The sequence below is a fragment of the Artemia franciscana genome, chromosome 10 (assembly GCF_032884065.1).
Source record: "Artemia franciscana chromosome 10, ASM3288406v1, whole genome shotgun sequence".
Lineage (NCBI taxonomy): Eukaryota > Metazoa > Arthropoda > Branchiopoda > Anostraca > Artemiidae > Artemia > Artemia franciscana.
The window spans coordinates 9423829-9432209 of NC_088872.1; the positions used below are offsets into that span (position 1 = coordinate 9423829).

The 8381-nt window shown below is 34.2% G+C and overlaps 1 long non-coding RNA gene across 1 annotated transcript in view; it reads left to right on the forward strand.

The window, feature by feature from the left end:
* Positions 1 to 8381, forward strand: part of LOC136031757 (uncharacterized) — a 216168-nt gene that overhangs the window by 45530 nt on the left and 162257 nt on the right. The window lies entirely within an intron of this gene.

Genomic DNA, 8381 nt, shown 5'->3' on the forward strand with positions numbered 1-8381 from the left:
CTGTATACTGAAGTGCCTTCGTATTACACGTGGAATACTAAAAATAAAGTATTTGAACGTCGAAAACAGGGTAAGTCAGTCGACGGCCAACCTACCATCTTCAAAGATACCACGATAGGAAGACTCTACACCGTTCACCCCAATCAACATGAATGCTTCTTTCTACGCCTGCTTTTGGTGAATGTACCCGGTCCGACATCCTTTGAGTATTTGAGAACTGTAAACGGTACTATACATGACACTTACCGTAGTGCATGCCAAGCTCTGAATTTATTGGAGAATGACCATCACTGGGATAACTGCATCAATGACGCGTGCGAAACGTCAACTCCAAGTCAAATTCGTGCATTGTTTGGCATCATTTTAACAACTTGCTCTCCATCAGCTCCTACAGAGTTATGGGAAAAATATAAGTCAAAAATGTCCGAAGATATACTCCATCAAAAACAGTTAGAGACGTCAGATATGACTTTTGATTTTACATCAGAAATTTATAACTACACTTTAGTTATTATAGAAGATTTGTGCGTACGTATGGCAAACATACCTCTTCAGGATTTGGGAATGCCTTCACCTAACCGTATCGCTGCTGTTTCGACATGTGTAGAATTGGATCGTGAATAAAGTTACAGTACGAGTGATCTATTGTCGTATGTACAAAATATCATTTCCAAGTTAACATCGGAACAAAAAGACATTTATGATACGATAATGCATTGTGTCGATAACAACGTTGGAGAAATTTTCTTTTTGGATGCGCCAGGTGGTACTGGTAAAACGTTTGTGATAAAACTGAATCTGGCATCAATTCGATCAAAAAATGATATACCGTTGGCAATTGCGTCGTCCAGAATAGCCGCAACATTGGTGCCTGGTGGAAGAACTGCTCATTCCGCTTTGAAATTGCCTCTGAATTTGCATTCTACATAAACTCCCACGTGCAATATTTCCAAATCATCTGGGATGGGTAAAGTATTGCAGCAATGCAAACTTATTATTTGGGATGAGTGCACAATGGCACACAAAAAATCGCTCGAGGCTCTGGATCAATGCTTGAAAGATTTGCGAGGGAAGTCGAAACCCTTTGGCAGCACATTAATATTGCTTGCGGGAGATTTCAGGCAAACATTACCTATAATACCTAGATCAACTCCTGCAGACGAAATGAATACTTGCCTGAAAAATTCTAATTTATGGGCACACGTAAAAACATTAAAATTAACTACAAATATGCGTGTCCGATTGCAAAACGATGACTCTGGTCAAACATTTTCAGATCAATTGCTGGCAATTGGAAACGGAAAGCTCCCAGTAGACTCAATTTCAGGACGTATACAACTACCTGCTCATTTCTGTAATTTAGTGACGTCCAAAAATGAATTGATTGAAAAAGTATTTCCGAATATTCTAAAAATTATAAAAATAATAAATGGCTAAGTGAAATCGCGATTCTCGCACCCAAAAATATAGACGTCCACGAAATCAACAATATTGTTTTGACCAAGATTCGAGACCAGGCAGTCCTTTACAAGTCAGTCGACACAGTTTTGGAACCAAATGAAGCGGTTAATTATCCATCTGAATTTTTAAATTCCGTGGATCTTTCAGGGTTTCCACCACACGTGCTACAACTAAAAATAGGCGTACCAATAATACTTTTAAGAAATATCAACCCACCAAAGCTTTGCAATGGCACGCGACTTGCCGTAAAAAAAAAAATGGAAAACCTAATAGAGGCCACAATCTTGACAGGGCCTTTTGAGGGTGAGGCTGTTCTTATTCCTCGCATTCCCATGATTACAACGGATCTGCCTTTTCAATTTAAAAGATTGCAATTCCCAATTCGATTAGCATTTGCAATCACCATTAACAAAGCTCAAGGTCAATCATTAGAAAAATGTGGTATAGATCTTAATACTGATTGTTTTTCCCATGGACAATTGTACGTTGCATGTTCGAGGGTCGGTAAACCTGACAATCTATTTATATGCAGCGACAATTGGACAGCGAAGAATGTTGTATATTCACAAGTTTTACGCAGTTAATTTGTATTGTATCTATCTATCTATCTATCTATCTATATAAAAACGAGTTGTGTGTATGCATGTTTGTTTGTTTGTAAAAAGAGCGTTTGCATATGACGTCATTATTAGTAGATACGGCTTTGTATACGCACAGACAATGGGAAAGCCAAGAATGTTGTATATTCGCAATTTTTACGTAGTTTGAAACACATATATAAATCTATCTATATTCACAGGTGGGACACAGGGACACAACTACAATGGCGCGTAACTAATATGGTGCGTAACGACTTACGCGCGCGGGGGGGCTTGGGGGGTTGCGAAGCGCCTCTCCAACTAGGTGTTGGGGATGGCGCTCCGCGCCACCCCAACAGCTAGTATATAGATAGATTTAAAAAATCGTGACGATAAAACAAAAGACAAGAAAAATTGAAAGGTATCGAGACGAATATCGTTTAAGATAAAATAACATTAAAGAATTGTAAAGATGTATTATTCGGAAAATTAGAAAGTTTATCAGAAACTAAGTATACTTTAAGAGCAAACAAACATAAAATGTTCTTAGAAAACTAAATAAAAAAGCTCTAGGCCCTAATGACACTAAAAGAAAGGTTTCGAAAAATGAAGTAAACACAGTACCCTGGGGATTTAATCCCTTGAAGCCAGAACCTAGTTAAAGTATTATTAAGTTAATTGAGGTATTATAGTCAAGCTTAATTTGAAAAGGTCGAGATTTAAAATTACCAGTTACACACAAAATTTTTGGATCAGGATCAGGATCGGAAGCGGTTGTTGAAGCTCCCAAAAAACGTGGTAGATCCCAGAAAATAAAATTAAAAGTGGTTATAGTACCTAAACAGCATGGGAGACCCTAAAAAATTGCTGAAGTTGAGATTTCACAATTTAAAGAATACTTGCTTCCAAAAACTGAGGAACATCAGACTAAATCAAAAATCATATGATACCGTTGATTAATATTAATATATTGAATGAATTAGGTTATATTCCTTATTTTCGAGTTGTTCTTCCTCAAAATAACTTATTAAGTAAAATAAAGAAACAAATATGGCGTAATCAATTATGGCTGTATTGGATCGCCTGGGACACATTGGACTTTTTATTTCAATGATCCCAAGTGCTAATTTGTAGAATTTTATAATTCTCTTGGAATCCAGCCAGGAAATGAAATTGTTAACTACTTAAAGGCTTCAAATAATCAAATTACCTATCATTCTACTCAAATCAAAAATTTTAACAATGTGAATTTTGGTACACAAATGTGTATTTATCATACAAAAAAAAAAATATTGAAGGGAATAGCTCCACAGAATTTAACTTACAATAAATTTTCAAATACGAATCGAAAAAGAATTGGAGACGAGATTATTTGTTTATCGTAGAAGTTGTAAACATTATGGAAATGTTAGCAATGCTTTCTTACTATCCAAATGTACATTTAGTGATTCATGTTTATCTTATTTTTCTATGTTACCCCTTGCTTCTTCAAGTCTTGGGGCAGCTCTGATTGAAATACTTGAAAAATATCTAAGAATAGTAGAAAGAAACTGGCTGAGAATAAAACTGCTTATTCATTCTGTTCAGAATTGCTTGCTATTTATAAATCAGTTGAAATGATTAATGCAGAAATAATTAAATGAAAGTACGAACTAAGCAAAACATTAGTCTTTTCTACATGAAAAACATATGAGACAAGTGAAATTAAATGGTTATAAATATTGCGTAAATTCTGTAAAATTTAGCACATAAATAAAACCCTTCTTATTTTCCACCCGCTAATATTGCTTGTTTCATTAATCGCTCTATTTGTGCTCATTCTATTCGCTTCATCCTATCATTACAATAGTCATATCATTCCTTTTCACAAATCGAACGAAGACGACGTATGTAGCCTGCTTCTCTGCACAACAAAAAAATGACACAGCAATTTCTCGCAAGTTTCTCGAAGATTCAGTCTATATTCAATTCGGAGAAACTAAGTGCAGCAAAAGAATGGTTAAAATATTTATGTTACTTGCTTATTATTTCATTGTTAATTTACGAATTAGTTTTATTGATAATAGCCCAAAACGTAGATAAATGAAAGAGTACAAATACTTTATCTATAACAGAAAAAAAATTAGAAAACAGATTAATTATTAGATATGGTAAAAAAAACATTTCTTTTACTGAATGATCGAAATATTTCTTCAAATGATACTTGAAACATATTGGGTTCAAATAATGTTTAAAAATTATTGGATTCAATAAATTCTTTACGTTTTTCAATAGATAAATTAATAGAAATGAAATTTTAAAATTATTTGAAAAACCCTCCCCCAGGCTGTTATCCATCTTTTTTCTTACTTTTTTTGTTAGTGATCTCACATTAGCTTGTGTTCTGAGGCAAACCTAGCAGGGTTTTTTGTTTCGAGAGAAGCCCCTCTGCTTCTTACTCCTTGATCTGGATCATTGGCCCCATCGTGTAGACATCATCAACTGCTACACGAGGTAACAGTGAGACTCGAACTGTTGGATCGCAACCGATGATCAGTCAATTATTTTACCATCTCGGCAATGCTGGCCTAAAAGTAAATTTTATACAATATTTTTGTGTTTCATTTGACAGGCTACTAACACGTGTTTGGATTTTTTCTCAGAATACATTCATCGAAGGAAGGATTCTGGGGAAGAAAGCCAGGGGTAATTAAAAGAAGAATTATTTTTGGTTAATAAAATTTGTTTAATAAAATTAACAACAAATAAATGGAGAAACTTTTAGGCGCAATGAAAATAGAAAATAAATATAATCAAATATTGGGAAAGAAGATTTAGACTTTGGAATGGAATACACGATTAGAGGAATGAAATGTGTTACAACTAAATATTGAAATGAAGTTCTAATTACTATTGATTATAAAGTTGAGATGGTTGATATTTTTGCACCTAAGCGTTTTGATTCTAAGCAGCTGATCTTGAAAAGAAATTTACAAATTAGATAAAGGTATAATTTTAGAGGCTATTGAAAGAAAAAATAAGTAAAGCATAAATTATTTAGTTATTGCTATTGAACTATCTACTGAATATTAAATTATTACATTTTATTGGTAGTACAAGAAAAATGAAATATAATTAAACTCTCATTTGACAAAATCATCTAATTCTTATTTCACAAGACCTGTTTGGATTTTCAAGCTCGTGATGGGAAATTGTAAAAATGTTGTATATCTTCATTTACAGTGGTGTGAATTCAATTGAGAATCGGATAAATTGATTGTTTCGTTCAAATTGTAAAAAGTGTAACAATGAGACCAAATTTGATTTCCAAGGACCTGTTTTCATTTTGAATGTAGGGATGGAAAATTGTAAAAATGCTGGAAATTTCCGTTTAAAATAGAGCAAATTCATTGAAAAGGGGGTAAATTTAACTGATTTGATGAGTGCTCCAGAGCATACATTTACTATATTACTACACTTGGTTCGAAAAGATCACCCCCTGGCAAGGGGGAGTGGCACATAAATACCCGTGAATCTTTCTTCTGGGATCAAGAATGCGAAATTTCACATTTGTAGATAGCAGCTTGAAACGTCAACATTTATATTTGTTAAAATTATTCTTTTCACATTCAGATTAATATTAGCCCGAGTAGCTCTCAACTTGTAGTTCACTACCAAGAGCTATTTGCTTTATAAGTTACAACTTATGTTATTGAAGTAAATTGCGGAAGAGGCTTTAACTTAACGAAATAGTATTATTTGCTTTATTTTATTCAATGTTATCTGAAACTCTTTAGTAAATAAAAAGTACAAAATAAGCAAGCTTTAATTAATAAATGGATTAATAATAAATATAAAGAAAGCAATAAAACGGGCCAAAAAAGGAGAGCAACTAAAATTATTTTTTCAAAATAGATATGGTTTACTGGTAGATATTGAGCAAACTAAAAGCATTTTTAGGGAAAAAATGCATGGATGTCGATACATCTAATGTCAACGAAATAAACGGAAATCCCATCAATCTTAAGGAATATACCAGAATTATATATAACTTGTGTATTATATAATATATAATACTCTTAAGGAATATACCAGAATTATATATAACTTGTGTATTATATAATTATATAATACTCCCGAGTATTTTAGAAACCCAGTAATGAAAATATCCTTTTCTTATTTTGGCACTGATAAATATTTCAAGCGTAATAAGTATTTGAAGATTTTCATTTTCTCAAGCAATTCTTAAAACCATTCATTGCTATGTTGTTTCACAACACCTGTTGTTCCGCAAAAGGAAAACAAATTTCAAGGGGCTAAATAGTCGTAGGTTCAAGGACCTAGAAAGTGATTATTTTAGCGAAATTTCCATTTTACAATGCCTGAGCGTGTTTGCTAGAAATACAAAACCAACTGATTTATCATATATTTGTACAAAGTTCCTGTGATTGGTGCCTGATGTTGAAAATTTGGAAATTCGTTAATTATTTGCTTAGTACAAGCTTTTTTTAAATACCAGTGATGTGTGGTTTCTAACTCGTTGAACAGTCTTAATATAAACACTGTTTAATATAAATTGTTTTATTGATACTAATAATAAGTGTTCTGCTTCCACATTCTGGCAGAAATTTAAAAAAGTGGTATGTCCCACTGAACTCTGTATCTAAATATTCTAATAGAAAACATTGATTTAATCCTCTATTATGCCCCGTGGTTTTGAAGATTAAATAAAAAAAAAGTTTTTTTTAGCTGAAAGCAAGGAGCGACATTAAAACTTAAAACGAACAGAAATTACTTCGTATATGAAAGGGGCTGCTTCCTCATCAACGCCCCGCTCTTTACGCTAAAGTTTGACTCTGTCTCTCAACTCTACTTTTTAAAACAGTAAAAAACTTACCACAGTCGCTCCTTACCACAGTTCGTTACCGGAACTGTTTGATACTGAAAAAAAATTTTCACTTCCATTTTTTTATTTAAAGAAATAGTAGGGAAAAATCCTACTAAGGGAGAAAGCTATAAATTGAAAAATAAATCGGAAATTTAAGGACCAAAATAAAGAATAACCTAAAAAATGTAAAGGATCATTCTCCCGATTCTACTATACTTTCTGCAAACTCAATCTTGATTTGAAAGTATCAACGGAAATTTATGAATTCTCCGAAAAGAATTGCTTGAGACTACCATATTAAGACCCATGACCCATGGTACCTTACTTTGGAATCTTTCTCAATGACTATTAGTGTGCTCCTCCACATCTATACATGAAATCACCCACTCTGTCACCAAAAAAAGGAAATTCAATTGCATTTCCTGCTATAATGGCGAAGTTGCTGCCAATTGTTAAACGACCCCAGCTAAGTCTGTCAGTGGAAGGGAAATAAGGCATAGCAAACATAGAGTATAATATCGAGTAAGAAATCGAAAGCTGGGTGTTGCCATCCAAAAGAGGTCCAAAACTCTAGGGGTACACAAAGCATTTTCTCTTATGAAGAATTGAACTCGAAGAATATCGGAATCCGAAAATGGAGCGAACAACAACCAGAACGGCCAAGAATACACCTTACAGTAAACCTATTGCCCTGTTTCAAAAGATTTCAGACATGTGCCCATCACAGCAGATAACCTGTCAACAAAAGAGGATCAAGAGTTTATTGGCTGGGCTCGAAACCTGGCAGTGCACAATACGTCATGCGATTGGAAAGGGCTATTTCCAAATAGCATCCAAAGGTTTTCCCTAAACACGACAAGCTCCTGAGGGTTGTTCCCTTCTTGTGAAATAACTGATCACCTAGATCTTTAAAGCTTCTGACCTTTTAAAGGTTCATAGCATGGACTGGTAGGAGTCCAGTTATATTAGTTATTGCGTAGATAGTTAATCTTCTCTTTTTTCTATACACTTGTTTTCAGAAGAATATTTGTAATATTTCCATATACGATCGTCTGCCGACTGTTTTGAGTAGCTATTTGACTGACCGTATTTCAAACAGTAAGCTTCATATTGTTTTATCCCGCTTTGTTGGGCTTTGACGAGCGAAAGAATGCGGCTAGGAAATATTTTGGAGAGGAAGCATGGCGGATTGCCAAAGGTTGTTCATTTTTGGCCATCCATCCAGGGCCAAACAAGTGGGTCGAACAGGCTAGGAAAAAATCGCAAGAAAGGATTTAAAGGAAACTGAACATCTCGGAAGGGTGTAGAGACCCTTTCAATAGATTGGGGCAGAAAAGCAGTTTGAGAATCTGTGCTTGCCTCGGGGGCAGTTGATGATGCAATGAATTATTACTTGTAGTGGTAGTGTAGACTACATTTACTGCATCTAGTTCTGTCGTCACCATAACTTTGTAAAACAAATGTCTTTAACAAGG